Below are 19,814 nucleotides of genomic sequence, written 5' to 3'. Positions count from 1 at the left end.
TTTCTGGTTTGGATCAGGTAGTAATGTGGTACCACACTGAAACAGTCCATTAATCCTGGTTTCGATCAGTATCTTAGAGGATAATTCATGTTAGGTCTAGGTTAGGTCTGGGATTTGCTCTCATCAGGCTCATACTTTCGCATATTTCTCATTCTTGTTGGCCAGATCCTGGGCTTCCACTGGTTTGGATCACGTAGTAATGTGATGCCACACTAAACCTGTCAATTAAACCTGGTTTCGATCAATATTTTAGAGGATAACGCAAGGTATGTCTGGGATAGATCTGGGGATTTGCCCTCATCAGGCTCATACTTTCGCGTTTTTCACATACTTGTTGTACAGATCCTGGGTTTTTCTGGTTTGGATCACGTAGTAATGTGGTGCCACACTGAATCAGTCGAATAAACCTGGTTTCGATCAATATTTTAGTGAATAACTCATGTTAGGTCTAGGTTAGTTCTGGGATTTGATCTCATCAGGCTCGTACTTTCACATATTTCTCATACTTGGTGGCCAGATTCTGGGCTTTTTCTGGTTTGGATCACGTAGTAATGTATTACCACACTGAAACTGTCGATTAAACCTGGTGTCGATCAATATTTTTGAGGATAACGCATGTTAGGTATGGGTTAGGTCTAGGATTTGCCCTTAACAGGCCCATAATATCGCATATTTCTCATACTTCATGGCTAGATCCTGGGCTTTTTCTGGATTGGATCACGTAGTAATGTGGTACCACACTGAAGCAGTCGATTAAACCTGGTGTCGATCATTATTTTTGAGGATAACGCATGTTAGGTCTAGGTTAGGCCTGTGATTTTCCCTCATGAGACACATACTTTCGCATTCTCCACATACTTGTTGAACGGATCCTGGGTTTTTCCTGGTTTGGATCACGTAGTAATGTGGTACCACACTGAATCAGTCGATTAAACCTGGTGTCGATCAATATTTTTGAGGATAACGCATGTTAGGTCTAGGTTAGTTCTGGGGTTTGCACTCATCAGGGTCATATTTTCGCATATTTCTCATAGTTGATGGCCAGATTCTGGGCTTTTTCTGGATTGGATCACGTAGTAATGTGGTACCACACTGAAATAGTCGATTAAACCTGGTTTCGATCAATATTTTAGAGGATAACGCAAGTTATGTCTGAGATAGGTTCGGGATTTGCCCTCATCAGGGTCATACTTTCGCATTTCTCACATACTTGTTGAACAGATCCTGGGTTTTTTCTGGTTTGGATCACGCAGTAATGTGGTACCACACTGAAACAGTCCACTAAACCAGGTTTCGATCAATATTTTGGAGGATAACGCATGTTATGTCTAGGTTAGGCCGGGGATTTGCCCTCATCAGACTCATACTTACGCATACTTCACATACTTGTTAAACAGATCCTGGGTTTTTTCTGGTTTGGATCACGTAGTAATGTGGTACCACACTGAAACAGTCGATTAAACCTGGTCTTGATAAATATTATAGAGGATAACGCATGTTAGATCTGGGTTAGGTCTAGGATTTGCCCTAATCCGGCTCAGAATTTCGCATATTTCTCATACTTCATGGCTAGAACCAGGGCTTTTTCTGCATTGGATCACGTAGTAATGTGGTACCACACTGAAACAGCAAATTAAACCTAGTTTCGATCAATGTTTTACAGGATAACGCAAGTTAGGTCTGGGGTAGGCCTGGGATTTGCCCTCATAAGGCTCATAGTTTCGCGTTTTTCACATACTTGTTGAACAGATCCTGGGTTTTTCTGGTTTGGATCACGTAGTAATGTGGTATCACACTGAAACAGTCCATTAAACCTGGTCTCGATCAATATTTTAGAGGATAACGCATGTTAGGTCTGGGATAGGTCTGGGATTTGCCCTCATCAGGCTCATAGTTTCGCGTTTTTCACATACTTGTTGAACAGATCCTGGGGTTTTCTGGTTTGGATCACGTAGTAATGTGGTACCACACTGAAACAGTCGATTAAACCTGGTTTCGATCAATATTTTAGTGAATAACTCATGTTAGGTCTAGGTTAGGTCTGGGATTTGATCTCATCAGGCTCGTACTTTCACATATTTCTCGTACTTGGTGGCCAGATTCTGGGCTTTTTCTGGTTTGGATCACGTAGTAATGTATTACCACACTGAAACAGTCGATTAAACCTGGTGTCGATCAATATTTTTGAGGATAACGCATGTTAGGTCTAGGTTAGGCCTGGAATTTTCCCTCATCAGACACATACATTCGCATTCTCCACATACTTGTTGAACGGATTCTGGGTTTTTTCTCGTTTGGATCACGTAGTAATGTGGTACCACACTTAAACATTCAATTAAACCTGGTCTTGATAAATATTTTTGAGGATAACGCATGTTAGGTCTGGGTTAGGTCTAGGATTTGCCCTAATCTGGCCCATAATATCGCATATTTCTCATACTTCATGGCTAGATCCATGGCTTTTTCTGGATTGGATCACGTAGTAATGTGGTACCACACTGAAGCAGTCGATTAAACCTGGTGTCGATCAATATTTTTGAGGATAACGCATGTTAGGTCTAGGTTAGGTCTGGGATTTTCCCTCATGAGACACATACTTTCGCATTCTCCACATACTTGTTGAACGGATCCTGGGTTTTTTCTGATTTGGATCACGTAGTAATGTGATGCCACACTAAAACAGTCAATTAAACCTGGTTTCGATCAATATTTTACAGGATAACGCAAGTTATGTCTGGGATAGGTCTGGGATTTGCCCTCCTCAGGCTCATACTTTCGCGTTTGTCACATACTTGTTGAACAGATCCTGGGTTTTTTCTGGATTGGATCAGGTAGTAATGTGGTACCACACTGAAACAGTCGATTAAACCTGGTTTCGATCAATATTTTAGAGGATAACGCAAGTTATGTCTGGGATAGTTCTGGGATTTGCCCTCATCAGGCTCATACTTTCGCGTTTTTCACATACTTGCTGAACAGATCCTGGGTTTTTTCTGGTTTGGATCGCGTAGTAATGTGGTACCTCACTGAAACAGTCCATTAAACCTGATCTTGATCAATATTTTATAGGATAACGCATGTTAGGGCTGGGATAGGTCTGGGATTTGCCCTGATCAGGCTCATAGTTCCGCGTTTTTCACATACTTGTTGATCAGATCCTGGGTTTTTTCTGGTTTGGATCCCGTAGTAATGTGGTACCACACAGAAACAGTCCATTAAACCTGGTTCCGATCAATGTTTTAGAGAATAACGCATGTTAGGTCTTGGTTAGGGCTGGGGTTTGCTCTCATCAGACTCGTACTTTCGCATATTTCTCATTCTTGATGGCCAGATTCTGGGCCTTTTCTGGTTTGGACCACGTAGTAATGTGGTACCACACTGAAACAGTCGATTAAACCTGGTTTCGATCAATATTTTAGAGGATAGCGCAAGTTATGTCTGGGATAGGTCTGGGATTTGCCCTCATCAGGCTCATACTTTCGCGTTTTTCACATACTTGTTGAACAGATCCTGGGTTTTTTCTGGTTTGGATCAGGTAGTAATGTGGTACCACACTGAAACAGTCCATTAATCCTGGTTTCGATCAGTATCTTAGAGGATAATTCATGTTAGGTCTAGGTTAGGTCTGGGATTTGCTCTCATCAGGCTCATACTTTCGCATATTTCTCAATCTTGTTGGCCAGATCCTGGGCTTCCACTGGTTTGGATCACGTAGTAATGTGATGCCACACTAAACCTGTCAATTAAACCTGGTTTCGATCAATATTTTAGAGGATAACGCAAGGTATGTCTGGGATAGATCAGGGGATTTGCCCTCATCAGGCTCATACTTTCGCGTTTTTCACATACTTGTTGTACAGATCCTGGGTTTTTCTGGTTTGGATCACGTAGTAATGTGGTACCACACTGAATCAGTCGAATAAACCTGGTTTCGATCAATATTTTAGTGAATAACTCATGTTAGGAATAGGTTAGTTCTGGGATTTGATCTCATCAGGCTCGTACTTTCACATATTTCTCATACTTGGTGGCCAGATTCTGGGCTTTTTCTGGTTTGGATCACGTAGTAATGTATTACCACACTGAAACTGTCGATTAAACCAGGTGTCGATCAATATTTTTGAGGATAACGCATGTTAGGTATGGGTTAGGTCTAGGATTTGCCCTTAACAGGCCCATAATATCGCATATTTCTCATACTTCATGGCTAGATCCTGGGCTTTTTCTGGATTGGATCACGTAGTAATGTGGTACCACACTGAAGCAGTCGATTAAACCTGGTGTCGATCAATATTTTTGAGGATAACGCATGTTAGGTCTAGGTTAGGCCTGTGATTTTCCCTCATGAGACACATACTTTCGCATTCTCCACATACTTGTTGAACGGATCCTGGGTTTTTCCTGGTTTGGATCACGTAGTAATGTGGTACCACAATGAAACAGTCGATTAAACCTGGTGTCGATCAATATTTTTGAGGATACCGCATGTTAGGTCTAGGTTAGTTCTGGGGTTTGCCCTCATCAGGGTCATATTTTCGCATATTTCTCATAGTTGATGGCCAGATTCTGGGCTTTTTCTGGTTTGGATCACGTAGTAATGTGGTACCACACTGAAATAGTCGATTAAACCTGGTTTCGATCAATATTTTAGAGGATAACGCATGTTAGGTCTAGGTTAGGTCTGGGATTTGCTCTCATCAGGCTCGTACTTTCGCAAATTTCTCATACTTGATGGCCAGATTCTGTGCTTTTTCTGGTTTGGATCCCGTAGTAATGTGGTACCACACTGAAAGAGTCCATTATACCTGGTTTCGATCTATATTTTAGAGGATAACGCATGTTATGTCTAGGTTAGGCCTGTGATTTGCCCTCATCAGACAGATACTCTCGTATTCTTCACATACTTGTTGAACGGATCCTGGGTTTTTTCTGGTTTCGATCACGTAGTAGTGTGGTAGCACACTGAAACAGTCCATTAAACCTGGTATCGATCAATATTTTAGAGGATAACGCATGTTCTGCCTAGGTTAGGCCTGGGTTTTGCCCTCATCAGACACATACTTTCGCATTCTTCACATACTTGTTGAACGGATCCTGGGTTTTTTCTGGTATGGATCACGTAGTAGTGTGGTAGCACACTGAAACAGTCCATTAAACCTGGTATCGATCAATATTTTAGAGGATAACGCATGTTCTGCCTAGGTTAGGTCTGGGTTTTGCCCTCATCAGACACATACTTTCGCATTCTTCACATACTTGTTGAACGGATCCTGCGTTTTTTCTGGTTTGGATCACGTAGTAATGTGGTAGCACACTGAAACATTCAATTAAACCTGGTACTGATAAATATTTTTGAGGGTAACGCATGTTAGGTCTAGGTGTGGCCTGGGATTTTCCCTCATCAGACACATACTTTCGCATACTTCACATACTTGTTGAACGGATCCTGGGTATTTTTCTGGTTTGGATCACGTAGTGATGTGGTACCACACTGAAACAGTCCATTAAACCTGGTTTCGATCAATATTTTAGAGGATAACGCATGTTAGGTCTAAGTTAGGCCTGGGATTTTCCCTCATCAGACACATACTTTCGCATTCTTCACATACTTGTTGAACGTATCCTGGGTTTTCTCAGGTTTGGATCACGTAGTAATGTGGTACCACACTGAAACTGTCGATTAAACCTGCTTTCGATCAATATTTTTGAGAATAACTCATGTTAGGTCTAGGTTAGGTCTGGGATTTGCTCTCATCAGGCTCGTACTTTCGCAAATTTCTCATACTTGATGGCCAGATTCTGTGCTTTTTCTGGTTTGGATCCCGTAGTAATGTGGTACCACACTGAAAGAGTCCATTATACCTGGTTTCGATCTATATTTTAGAGGATAACGCATGTTATGTCTAGGTTAGGCCTGTGATATGCCCTCATCAGACACATACTCTCGCATTCTTCACATACTTGTTGAACGGATCCTGGGTTTTTTCTGGTTTGGATCACGTAGTAGTGTGGTAGCACACTGAAACAGTCCATTAAACCTGGTATCGATCAATATTTTAGAGGATAACGCATGTTCTGCCTAGGTTAGGCCTGGGTTTTGCCCTCATCAGACACATACTTTCGCATTCTTCACATACTTGTTGAACGGATCCTGGGTTTTTTCTGGTATGGATCACGTAGTAGTGTGGTAGCACACTGAAACAGTCCATTAAACCTGGTATCGATCAATATTTTAGAGGATAACGCATGTTCTGCCTAGGTTAGGTCTGGGTTTTGCCCTCATCAGACACATACTTTCGCATTCTTCACATACTTGTTGAACCGATCCTGGGTTTTTTCTGGTTTGGATCACGTAGTAATGTGGTAGCACACTGAAACATTCAATTAAACCTGGTCTTGATAAATATTTTAGAGGAAAACACATGTTAGGTCTGGGTTAGGTCTAGGATTTGCCCACATCAGGCTCATACTTTCGCATATTACTCATACTTGATGGCTAGATCCAGGGCTTTTTCTGGATTGGATCACGTAGTAATGTGGTACCACACTGAAACAGTCAATTAAACCTGGTTTCCATCAATATTTTAGAGGACAACGCAAGTTAGGTCTGGTATAGGTCTGGGATTTGCCCTCATCAGGGTCATATTTTCGCGTTCTCCACATACTTGTTGAACAGATCCTGGGTATTTTTCTGGTTTGGATCAGGTAGTAATGTGGTACCACACTGAAACAGTCGATTAAACCTGGTTTCGATCAATATTTTAGAGGATAACGCATGTTAGGTCTAGGTTAGGCCTGGGATTTGCCCTCATCAGGGTCATACTTTCGCAATTTTAACAGACATGTTGACCTCAGTGAGTGTTTTGTTTGCATTGGATCGCGTAGCAAAGTGGTACCACACTGAAGCAGGCGATTAAACCTGTTTTCGATCAATACTCTTGAGGATAACGCATGTTAGGTCTAGGTGAGGCCTGGGATTTTCCCTCATCAGACTCATACTTTCGCATTCTTCACATACTTGTTGAACAGATCCTGGGTTTTTTCTGGTATGGATCACGTAGTAGTGTGGTAGCACACTGAAACAGTCCATTAAACCTGGTATCGATCAATATTTTAGAGGATAACGCATGTTCTGCCTAGGTTAGGTCTGGGTTTTGCCCTCATCAGACACATACTTTCGCATTCTTCACATACTTGTTGAACGGATCCTGGGTTTTTTCTGGTTTGGATCACGTAGTAATGTGGTAGCACACTGAAACATTCAATTAAACCTGGTCTTGATAAATATTTTAGAGGAAAACACATGTTAGGTCTGGGTTAGGTCTAGGATTTGCCCACATCAGGCTCATACTTTCGCATATTACTCATACTTGATGGCTAGATCCAGGGCTTTTTCTGGATTGGATCACGTAGTAATGTGGTGCCACACTGAAACAGTAAATTAAACCTAGTTTCGATCAATATTTTGCAGGATAACGCAAGTTAGGTCTGGGGTAGGCCTGGGATTTGCCTTCATCAGGGACATACTTTCGCACTTTTCACATACATGTTGAACAGATCCCTGGCTTTTTCTGGTTTGCAACACGCAGTAATGTGGTACCCCACTGAAACAGTCCATTAAACCTGGTTCCGGTTAATGTTTTAGAGAATAACGCATGTTAGGTCTTGGTTAGGGCTGGGGTTTGCTCTCATCAGACTCGTACTTTCGCATATTTCTCATTCTTGATGGCCAGATTCTGTGCCTTTTCCGGTTTGGATCACGTAGTAATGTGGCACCACACTGATACAGTCGATTAAACCTGGTTTCGATCAATATTTTAGAGGATAACGCAAGTTATGTCTGGGATAGGTCTGGGATTTGCCCTCATCAGGCTCATACTTTCGCGTTTTTCACATACTTGTTGAACAGATCCTGGGTTTTTTCTGGATTGGATCAGGTAGTAATGTGGTACCACACTGAAACAGTCGATTAAACCTGGTTTCGATCAATATTTTAGAGGATAACGCAAGTTATGTCTGGGATAGGTCTGGGATTTGCCCTCATCAGGCTCATACTTTCGCGTTTTTCACATACTTGTTGAACAGATCCTGGGTTTTTTCTGGATTGGATCGCGTAGTAATGTGGTACCTCACTGAAACAGTCCATTAAACCTGGTGTCGATCAATATTTTTGAGGATAACGCATGTTAGGTCTAGGTTAGGCCTGGAATTTTCCCTCATCAGACACATACATTCGCATTCTCCACATACTTGTTGAACGGATTCTGGGTTTTTTCTCGTTTGGATCACGTAGTAATGTGGTACCACACTTAAACATTCAATTAAACCTGGTCTTGATAAATATTTTTGAGGATAACGCATGTTAGGTCTGGGTTAGGTCTAGGATTTGCCCTAATCTGGCCCATAATATCGCATATTTCTCATACTTCATGGCTAGATCCATGGCTTTTTCTGGATTGGATCACGTAGTAATGTGGTACCACACTGAAGCAGTCGATTAAACCTGGTGTCGATCAATATTTTTGAGGATAACGCATGTTAGGTCTAGGTTAGGTCTGGGATTTTCCCTCATGAGACACATACTTTCGCATTCTCCACATACTTGTTGAACGGATCCTGGGTTTTTTCTGATTTGGATCACGTAGTAATGTGATGCCACACCAAAACAGTCAATTAAACCTGGTTTCGATCAATATTTTACAGGATAACGCAAGTTATGTCTGGGATAGGTCTGGGATTTGCCCTCCTCAGGCTCATACTTTCGCGTTTGTCACATACTTGTTGAACAGATCCTGGGTTTTTTCTGGATTGGATCAGGTAGTAATGTGGTACCACACTGAAACAGTCGATTAAACCTGGTTTCGATCAATATTTTAGAGGATAACGCAAGTTATGTCTGGGATAGTTCTGGGATTTGCCCTCATCAGGCTCATACTTTCGCGTTTTTCACATACTTGCTGAACAGATCCTGGGTTTTTTCTGGTTTGGATCGCGTAGTAATGTGGTACCTCACTGAAACAGTCCATTAAACCTGATCTTGATCAATATTTTATAGGATAACGCAAGTTAGGGCTGGGATAGGTCTGGGATTTGCCCTGATCAGGCTCATAGTTCCGCGTTTTTCACATACTTGTTGATCAGATCCTGGGTTTTTTCTGGTTTGGATCCCGTAGTAATGTGGTACCACACTGAAACAGTCCATTAAACCTGGTTCCGGTTAATGTTTTAGAGAATAACGCATGTTAGGTCTTGGTTAGGGCTGGGGTTTGCTCTCATCAGACTCGTACTTTCGCATATTTCTCATTCTTGATGGCCAGATTCTGTGCCTTTTCCGGTTTGGATCACGTAGTAATGTGGCACCACACTGATACAGTCGATTAAACCTGGTTTCGATCAATATTTTAGAGGATAACGCAAGTTATGTCTGGGATAGGTCTGGGATTTGCCCTCATCAGGCTCATACTTTCGCGTTTTTCACATACTTGTTGAACAGATCCTTGGTTTTTTCTGGTTTGGATCAGGTAGTAATATGGTACCACACTGAAACAGTCCATTAATCCTGGTTTCGATCAGTATCTTAGAGGATAATTCATGTTAGGTCGAGGTTAGGTCTGGGATTTGCTCTCATCAGGCTCATACTTTCGCATATTTCTCATTCTTGTTGGCCAGATCCTGGGCTTCCACTGGTTTGGATCACGTAGTAATGTGATGCCACACTAAACCTGTCAATTAAACCTGGTTTCGATCAATATTTTAGAGGATAACGCAAGGTATGTCTGGGATAGATCTGGGGATTTGCCCTCATCAGGCTCATACTTTCGCGTTTTCCCCATACTTGTTGTACAGATCCTGGGTTTTTCTAGTTTGGATCACGTAGTAATGTGGTACCACACTGAATCAGTCGAATAAACCTGGTTTCGATCAATATTTTAGTGAATAACTCATGTTAGGTCTAGGTTAGTTCTGGGATTTGATCTCATCAGGCTCGTACTTTCACATATTTCTCATACTTGGTGGCCAGATTCTGGGCTTTTTCTGGTTTGGATCACGTAGTAATGTATTACCACACTGAAACTGTCGATTAAACCTGGTGTCGATCAATATTTTTGAGGATAACGCATGTTAGGTATGGGTTAGGTCTAGGATTTGCCCTTAACAGGCCCATAATATCGCATATTTCTCATACTTCATGGCTAGATCCTGGGCTTTTTCTGGATTGGATCACGTAGTAATGTGGTACCACACTGAAGCAGTCGATTAAACCTGGTGTCGATCATTATTTTTGAGGATAACGCATGTTAGGTCTAGGTTAGGCCTGTGATTTTCCCTCATGAGACACATACTTTCGCATTCTCCACATACTTGTTGAACGGATCCAGGGTTTTTCCTGGTTTTGATCACGTAGTAATGTGGTACCACACTGAAACAGTCGATTAAACCTGGTGTCGATCAATATTTTTGAGGGTAACGCATGTTAGTTCTAGGTTAGTTCTGGGGTTTGCCCTCATCAGGGTCATATTTTCGCATATTTCTCATAGTTGATGGCCAGATTCTGGGCTTTTTCTGGATTGGATCACGTAGTGATGTGGTACCACACTGAAATAGTCGATTAAACCTGGTTTCGATCAATATTTTAGAGGATAACGCAAGTTATGTCTGAGATAGGTTCGGGATTTGCCCTCATCAGGGTCATACTTTCGCATTTCTCACATACTTGTTGAACAGATCCTGGGTTTTTTCTGATTTGGATCACGCAGTAATGTGGTACCACACTGAAACAGTCCACTAAACCTGGTTTCGATCAATATTTTGGAGGATAACGCATGGTATGTCTAGGTTAGGCCGGGGATTTGCCCTCATCAGACTCATACTTACGCATACTTCACATACTTGTTAAACAGATCCTGGGTTTTTTCTGGTTTGGATCACGTAGTAATGTGGTACCACACTGAAACAGTCGATTAAACCTGGTCTTGATAAATATTATAGAGGATAACGCATGTTAGATCTGGGTTAGGTCTAGGATTTGCCCTAATCCGGCTCAGAATTTCGCATATTTCTCATACTTCATAGCTAGAACCAGGGCTTTTTCTGCATTGGATCACGTAGTAATGTGGTACCACACTGAAACAGTAAATTAAACCTAGTTTCGATCAATGTTTTACAGGATAACGCAAGTTAGGTCTGGGGTAGGCCTGGGATTTGCCCTCATCAGGCTCATAGTTTCACGTTTTTCATATACTTGTTGAACAGATCCTGGGGTTTTCTGGTTTGGATCACGTAGTAATGTGGTACCACAAAGAAACAGTCGATTAAACCTGGTTTCGATCAATATTTTCGGGAATAACTCATGTTAGGTCTAGGTTAGGCCTGGGATTTGATCTCATCAGGCTCGTACTTTCACATATTTCTCATACTTGGTGGCCAGATTCTGGGCTTTTTCTGGTTTGGATCACGTAGTAATGTATTACCACACTGAAACAGTCGATTAAACCTGGTGTCGATCAATATTTTTGAGGATAACGCATGTTAGGTCTAGGTTAGGCCTGGAATTTTCCCTCATCAGACACATACATTTGCATTCTCCACATACTTGTTGAACGGATTCTGGGTTTTTTCTCGTTTGGATCACGTAGTAATGTGGTACCACACTTAAACATTCAATTAAACCTGGTCTTGATAAATATTTTTGAGGATAACGCATGTTAGGTCTGGGTTAGGTCTAGGATTTGCCCTAATCTGGCCCATAATATCGCATATTTCTCATACTTCATGGCTAGATCCATGGCTTTTTCTGGATTGGATCACGTAGTAATGTGGTACCACACTGAAGCAGTCGATTAAACCTGGTGTCGATCAATATTTTTGAGGATAACGCATGTTAGGTCTAGGTTAGGTCTGGGATTTTCCCTCATGAGACACATACTTTCGCATTCTCCACATACTTGTTGAACGGATCCTGGGTTTTTTCTGATTTGGATCACGTAGTAATGTGATGCCACACTAAAACAGTCAATTAAACCTGGTTTCGAACAATATTTTACAGGATAACGCAAGTTATGTCTGGGATAGGTCTGGGATTTGCCCTCCTCAGGCTCATACTTTCGCGTTTGTCACATACTTGTTGAACAGATCCTGGGTTTTTTCTGGATTGGATCAGGTAGTAATGTGGTACCACACTGAAACAGTCGATTAAACCTGGTTTCGATCAATATTTTAGAGGATAACGCAAGTTATGTCTGGGATAGTTCTGGGATTTGCCCTCATCAGGCTCATACTTTCGCGTTTTTCACATACTTGCTGAACAGATCCTGGGTTTTTTCTGGTTTGGATCGCGTAGTAATGTGGTACCTCACTGAAACAGTCCATTAAACCTGATCTTGATCAATATTTTATAGGATAACGCATGTTAGGGCTGGGATAGGTCTGGGATTTGCCCTGATCAGGCTCATAGTTCCGCGTTTTTCACATACTTGTTGATCAGATCCTGGGTTTTTTCTGGTTTGGATCCCGTAGTAATGTGGTACCACACTGAAACAGTCCATTAAACCTGGTTCCGGTCAATGTTTTAGAGAATAACGCATGTTAGGTCTTGGTTAGGGCTGGGGTTTGCTCTCATCAGACTCGTACTTTCGCATATTTCTCATTCTTGATGGCCAGATTCTGGGCCTTTTCCGGTTTGGATCACGTAGTAATGTGGTACCACACTGAAGCAGTCGATTAAACCTGGTTTCGATCAATATTTTAGAGGATAACGCAAGTTATGTCTGGGATAGGTCTGGGATTTGCCCTCATCAGGCTCATACTTTCGCGTTTTTCACATACTTGTTGATCAGATCCTGGGTTTTTTCTGGTTTGGATCAGGTAGTAATGTGGTACCACACTGAAACAGTCCATTAATCCTGGTTTCGATCAGTATCTTAGAGGATAATTCATGTTAGGTCTAGGTTAGGTCTGGGATTTGCTCTCATCAGGCTCATACTTTCGCATATTTCTCATTCTTGTTGGCCAGATCCTGGGCTTCCACTGGTTTGGATCACGTAGTAATGTGATGCCACACTAAACCTGTCAATTAAACCTGGTTTCGATCAATATTTTAGAGGATAACGCAAGGTATGTCTGGGATAGATCTGGGGATTTGCCCTCATCAGGCTCATACTTTCGCGTTTTCCCCATACTTGTTGTACAGATCCTGGGTTTTTCTAGTTTGGATCACGTAGTAATGTGGTACCACACTGAATCAGTCGAATAAACCTGGTTTCGATCAATATTTTAGTGAATAACTCATGTTAGGTCTAGGTTAGTTCTGGGATTTGATCTCATCAGGCTCGTACTTTCACATATTTCTCATACTTGGTGGCCAGATTCTGGGCTTTTTCTGGTTTGGATCACGTAGTAATGTATTACCACACTGAAACTGTCGATTAAACCTGGTGTCGATCAATATTTTTGAGGATAACGCATGTTAGGTATGGGTCAGGTCTAGGATTTGCCCTTAACAGGCCCATAATATCGCATATTTCTCATACTTCATGGCTAGATCCTGGGCTTTTTCTGGATTGGATCACGTAGTAATGTGGTACCACACTGAAGCAGTCGATTAAACCTGGTGTCGATCATTATTTTTGAGGATAACGCATGTTAGGTCTAGGTTAGGCCTGTGATTTTCCCTCATGAGACACATACTTTCGCATTCTCCACATACTTGTTGAACGGATCCAGGGTTTTTCCTGGTTTTGATCACGTAGTAATGTGGTACCACACTGAAACAGTCGATTAAACCTGGTGTCGATCAATATTTTTGAGGGTAACGCATGTTAGTTCTAGGTTAGTTCTGGGGTTTGCCCTCATCAGGGTCATATTTTCGCATATTTCTCATAGTTGATGGCCAGATTCTGGGCTTTTTCTGGATTGGATCACGTAGTGATGTGGTACCACACTGAAATAGTCGATTAAACCTGGTTTCGATCAATATTTTAGAGGATAACGCAAGTTATGTCTGAGATAGGTTCGGGATTTGCCCTCATCAGGGTCATACTTTCGCATTTCTCACATACTTGTTGAACAGATCCTGGGTTTTTTCTGATTTGGATCACGCAGTAATGTGGTACCACACTGAAACAGTCCACTAAACCTGGTTTCGATCAATATTTTGGAGGATAACGCATGGTATGTCTAGGTTAGGCCGGGGATTTGCCCTCATCAGACTCATACTTACGCATACTTCACATACTTGTTAAACAGATCCTGGGTTTTTTCTGGTTTGGATCACGTAGTAATGTGGTACCACACTGAAACAGTCGATTAAACCTGGTCTTGATAAATATTATAGAGGATAACGCATGTTAGATCTGGGTTAGGTCTAGGATTTGCCCTAATCCGGCTCAGAATTTCGCATATTTCTCATACTTCATAGCTAGAACCAGGGCTTTTTCTGCATTCGATCACGTAGTAATGTGGTACCACACTGAAACAGTAAATTAAACCTAGTTTCGATCAATGTTTTACAGGATAACGCAAGTTAGGTCTGGGGTAGGCCTGGGATTTGCCCTCATCAGGCTCATAGTTTCACGTTTTTCATATACTTGTTGAACAGATCCTGGGGTTTTCTGGTTTGGATCACGTAGTAATGTGGTACCACAAAGAAACAGTCGATTAAACCTGGTTTCGATCAATATTTTCGGGAATAACTCATGTTAGGTCTAGGTTAGGCCTGGGATTTGATCTCATCAGGCTCGTACTTTCACATATTTCACATACTTGGTGGCCAGATTCTGGGCTTTTTCTGGTTTGGATCACGTAGTAATGTATTACCACACTGAAACAGTCGATTAAACCTGGTGTCGATCAATATTTTTGAGGATAACGCATGTTAGGTCTAGGTTAGGCCTGGAATTTTCCCTCATCAGACACATACATTTGCATTCTCCACATACTTGTTGAACGGATTCTGGGTTTTTTCTCGTTTGGATCACGTAGTAATGTGGTACCACACTTAAACATTCAATTAAACCTGGTCTTGATAAATATTTTTGAGGATAACGCATGTTAGGTCTGGGTTAGGTCTAGGATTTGCCCTAATCTGGCCCATAATATCGCATATTTCTCATACTTCATGGCTAGATCCATGGCTTTTTCTGGATTGGTTCACGTAGTAATGTGGTACCACACTGAAGCAGTCGATTAAACCTGGTGTCGATCAATATTTTTGAGGATAACGCATGTTAGGTCTAGGTTAGGTCTGGGATTTTCCCTCATGAGACACATACTTTCGCATTCTCCACATACTTGTTGAACGGATCCTGGGTTTTTTCTGATTTGGATCACGTAGTAATGTGATGCCACACTAAAACAGTCAATTAAACCTGGTTTCGAACAATATTTTACAGGATAACGCAAGTTATGTCTGGGATAGGTCTGGGATTTGCCCTCCTCAGGCTCATACTTTCGCGTTTGTCACATACTTGTTGAACAGATCCTGGGTTTTTTCTGGATTGGATCAGGTAGTAATGTGGTACCACACTGAAACAGTCGATTAAACCTGGTTTCGATCAATATTTTAGAGGATAACGCAAGTTATGTCTGGGATAGTTCTGGGATTTGCCCTCATCAGGCTCATACTTTCGCGTTTTTCACATACTTGCTGAACAGATCCTGGGTTTTTTCTGGTTTGGATCGCGTAGTAATGTGGTACCTCACTGAAACAGTCCATTAAACCTGATCTTGATCAATATTTTATAGGATAACGCATGTTAGGGCTGGGATAGGTCTGGGATTTGCCCTGATCAGGCTCATAGTTCCGCGTTTTTCACATACTTGTTGATCAGATCCTGGGTTTTTTCTGGTTTGGATCCCGTAGTAATGTGGTACCACACTGAAACAGTCCATTAAACCTGGTTCCGGTCAATGTTTTAGAGAATAACGCATGTTAGGTCTTGGTTAGGGCTGGGGTTTGCTCTCATCAGACTCGTACTTTCGCATATTTCTCATTCTTGATGGCCAGATTCTGGGCCTTTTCTGGTTTGGACCACGTAGTAATGTGGTACCACACTGAAACAGTCGATTAAACCTGGTTTCGATCAATATTTTAGAGGATAGCGCAAGTTATGTCTGGGATAGGTCTGGGATTTGCCCTCATCAGGCTCATACTTTCGCGTTTTTCACATACTTGTTGAACAGATCCTGGGTTTTTTCTGGTTTGGATCAGGTAGTAATGTGGTACCACACTGAAACAGTCCATTAATCCTGGTTTCGATCAGTATCTTAGAGGATAATTCATGTTAGGTCTAGGTTAGGTCTGGGATTTGCTCTCATCAGGCTCATACTTTCGCATATTTCTCAATCTTGTTGGCCAGATCCTGGGCTTCCACTGGTTTGGATCACGTAGTAATGTGATGCCACACTAAACCTGTCAATTAAACCTGGTTTCGATCAATATTTTAGAGGATAACGCAAGGTATGTCTGGGATAGATCAGGGGATTTGCCCTCATCAGGCTCATACTTTCGCGTTTTTCACATACTTGTTGTACAGATCCTGGGTTTTTCTGGTTTGGATCACGTAGTAATGTGGTACCACACTGAATCAGTCGAATAAACCTGGTTTCGATCAATATTTTAGTGAATAACTCATGTTAGGAATAGGTTAGTTCTGGGATTTGATCTCATCAGGCTCGTACTTTCACATATTTCTCATACTTGGTGGCCAGATTCTGGGCTTTTTCTGGTTTGGATCACGTAGTAATGTATTACCACACTGAAACTGTCGATTAAACCAGGTGTCGATCAATATTTTTGAGGATAACGCATGTTAGGTATGGGTTAGGTCTAGGATTTGCCCTTAACAGGCCCATAATATCGCATATTTCTCATACTTCATGGCTAGATCCTGGGCTTTTTCTGGATTGGATCACGTAGTAATGTGGTACCACACTGAAGCAGTCGATTAAACCTGGTGTCGATCAATATTTTTGAGGATAACGCATGTTAGGTCTAGGTTAGGCCTGTGATTTTCCCTCATGAGACACATACTTTCGCATTCTCCACATACTTGTTGAACGGATCCTGGGTTTTTCCTGGTTTGGATCACGTAGTAATGTGGTACCACAATGAAACAGTCGATTAAACCTGGTGTCGATCAATATTTTTGAGGATAACGCATGTTAGGTCTAGGTTAGTTCTGGGGTTTGCCCTCATCAGGGTCATATTTTCGCATATTTCTCATAGTTGATGGCCAGATTCTGGGCTTTTTCTGGTTTGGATCACGTAGTAATGTGGTACCACACTGAAATAGTCGATTAAACCTGGTTTCGATCAATATTTTAGAGGATAACGCATGTTAGGTCTAGGTTAGGTCTGGGATTTGCTCTCATCAGGCTCGTACTTTCGCAAATTTCTCATACTTGATGGCCAGATTCTGTGCTTTTTCTGGTTTGGATCCCGTAGTAATGTGGTACCACACTGAAAGAGTCCATTATACCTGGTTTCGATCTATATTTTAGAGGATAACGCATGTTATGTCTAGGTTAGGCCTGTGATTTGCCCTCATCAGACAGATACTCTCGTATTCTTCACATACTTGTTGAACGGATCCTGGGTTTTTTCTGGTTTCGATCACGTAGTAGTGTGGTAGCACACTGAAACAGTCCATTAAACCTGGTATCGATCAATATTTTAGAGGATAACGCATGTTCTGCCTAGGTTAGGCCTGGGTTTTGCCCTCATCAGACACATACTTTCGCATTCTTCACATACTTGTTGAACGGATCCTGGGTTTTTTCTGGTATGGATCACGTAGTAGTGTGGTAGCACACTGAAACAGTCCATTAAACCTGGTATCGATCAATATTTTAGAGGATAACGCATGTTCTGCCTAGGTTAGGTCTGGGTTTTGCCCTCATCAGACACATACTTTCGCATTCTTCACATACTTGTTGAACGGATCCTGGGTTTTTTCTGGTTTGGATCACGTAGTAATGTGGTAGCACACTGAAACATTCAATTAAACCTGGTACTGATAAATATTTTTGAGGGTAACGCATGTTAGGTCTAGGTGTGGCCTGGGATTTTCCCTCATCAGACACATACTTTCGCATACTTCACATACTTGTTGAACGGATCCTGGGTATTTTTCTGGTTTGGATCACGTAGTGATGTGGTACCACACTGAAACAGTCCATTAAACCTGGTTTCGATCAATATTTTAGAGGATAACGCATGTTAGGTCTAAGTTAGGCCTGGGATTTTCCCTCATCAGACACATACTTTCGCATTCTTCACATACTTGTTGAACGTATCCTGGGTTTTCTCAGGTTTGGATCACGTAGTAATGTGGTACCACACTGAAACTGTCGATTAAACCTGCTTTCGATCAATATTTTTGAGAATAACTCATGTTAGGTCTAGGTTAGGTCTGGGATTTGCTCTCATCAGGCTCGTACTTTCGCAAATTTCTCATACTTGATGGCCAGATTCTGTGCTTTTTCTGGTTTGGATCCCGTAGTAATGTGGTACCACACTGAAAGAGTCCATTATACCTGGTTTCGATCTATATTTTAGAGGATAACGCATGTTATGTCTAGGTTAGGCCTGTGATATGCCCTCATCAGACACATACTCTCGCATTCTTCACATACTTGTTGAACGGATCCTGGGTTTTTTCTGGTTTGGATCACGTAGTAGTGTGGTAGCACACTGAAACAGTCCATTAAACCTGGTATCGATCAATATTTTAGAGGATAACGCATGTTCTGCCTAGGTTAGGCCTGGGTTTTGCCCTCATCAGACACATACTTTCGCATTCTTCACATACTTGTTGAACGGATCCTGGGTTTTTTCTGGTATGGATCACGTAGTAGTGTGGTAGCACACTGAAACAGTCCATTAAACCTGGTATCGATCAATATTTTAGAGGATAACGCATGTTCTGCCTAGGTTAGGTCTGGGTTTTGCCCTCATCAGACACATACTTTCGCATTCTTCACATACTTGTTGAACCGATCCTGGGTTTTTTCTGGTTTGGATCACGTAGTAATGTGGTAGCACACTGAAACATTCAATTAAACCTGGTCTTGATAAATATTTTAGAGGAAAACACATGTTAGGTCTGGGTTAGGTCTAGGATTTGCCCACATCAGGCTCATACTTTCGCATATTACTCATACTTGATGGCTAGATCCAGGGCTTTTTCTGGATTGGATCACGTAGTAATGTGGTACCACACTGAAACAGTCAATTAAACCTGGTTTCCATCAATATTTTAGAGGACAACGCAAGTTAGGTCTGGTATAGGTCTGGGATTTGCCCTCATCAGGGTCATATTTTCGCGTTCTCCACATACTTGTTGAACAGATCCTGGGTATTTTTCTGGTTTGGATCAGGTAGTAATGTGGTACCACACTGAAACAGTCGATTAAACCTGGTTTCGATCAATATTTTAGAGGATAACGCATGTTAGGTCTAGGTTAGGCCTGGGATTTGCCCTCATCAGGGTCATACTTTCGCAATTTTAACAGACATGTTGACCTCAGTGAGTGTTTTGTTTGCATTGGATCGCGTAGCAAAGTGGTACCACACTGAAGCAGGCGATTAAACCTGTTTTCGATCAATACTCTTGAGGATAACGCATGTTAGGTCTAGGTGAGGCCTGGGATTTTCCCTCATCAGACTCATACTTTCGCATTCTTCACATACTTGTTGAACAGATCCTGGGTTTTTTCTGGTATGGATCACGTAGTAGTGTGGTAGCACACTGAAACAGTCCATTAAACCTGGTATCGATCAATATTTTAGAGGATAACGCATGTTCTGCCTAGGT

This window comes from Colletes latitarsis, unplaced genomic scaffold (genome assembly GCF_051014445.1).
Source record: "Colletes latitarsis isolate SP2378_abdomen unplaced genomic scaffold, iyColLati1 scaffold0027, whole genome shotgun sequence".
In the NCBI taxonomy this organism is placed as follows: domain Eukaryota; kingdom Metazoa; phylum Arthropoda; class Insecta; order Hymenoptera; family Colletidae; genus Colletes; species Colletes latitarsis.
Note: the sequence above shows the minus strand (reverse complement) of the source record.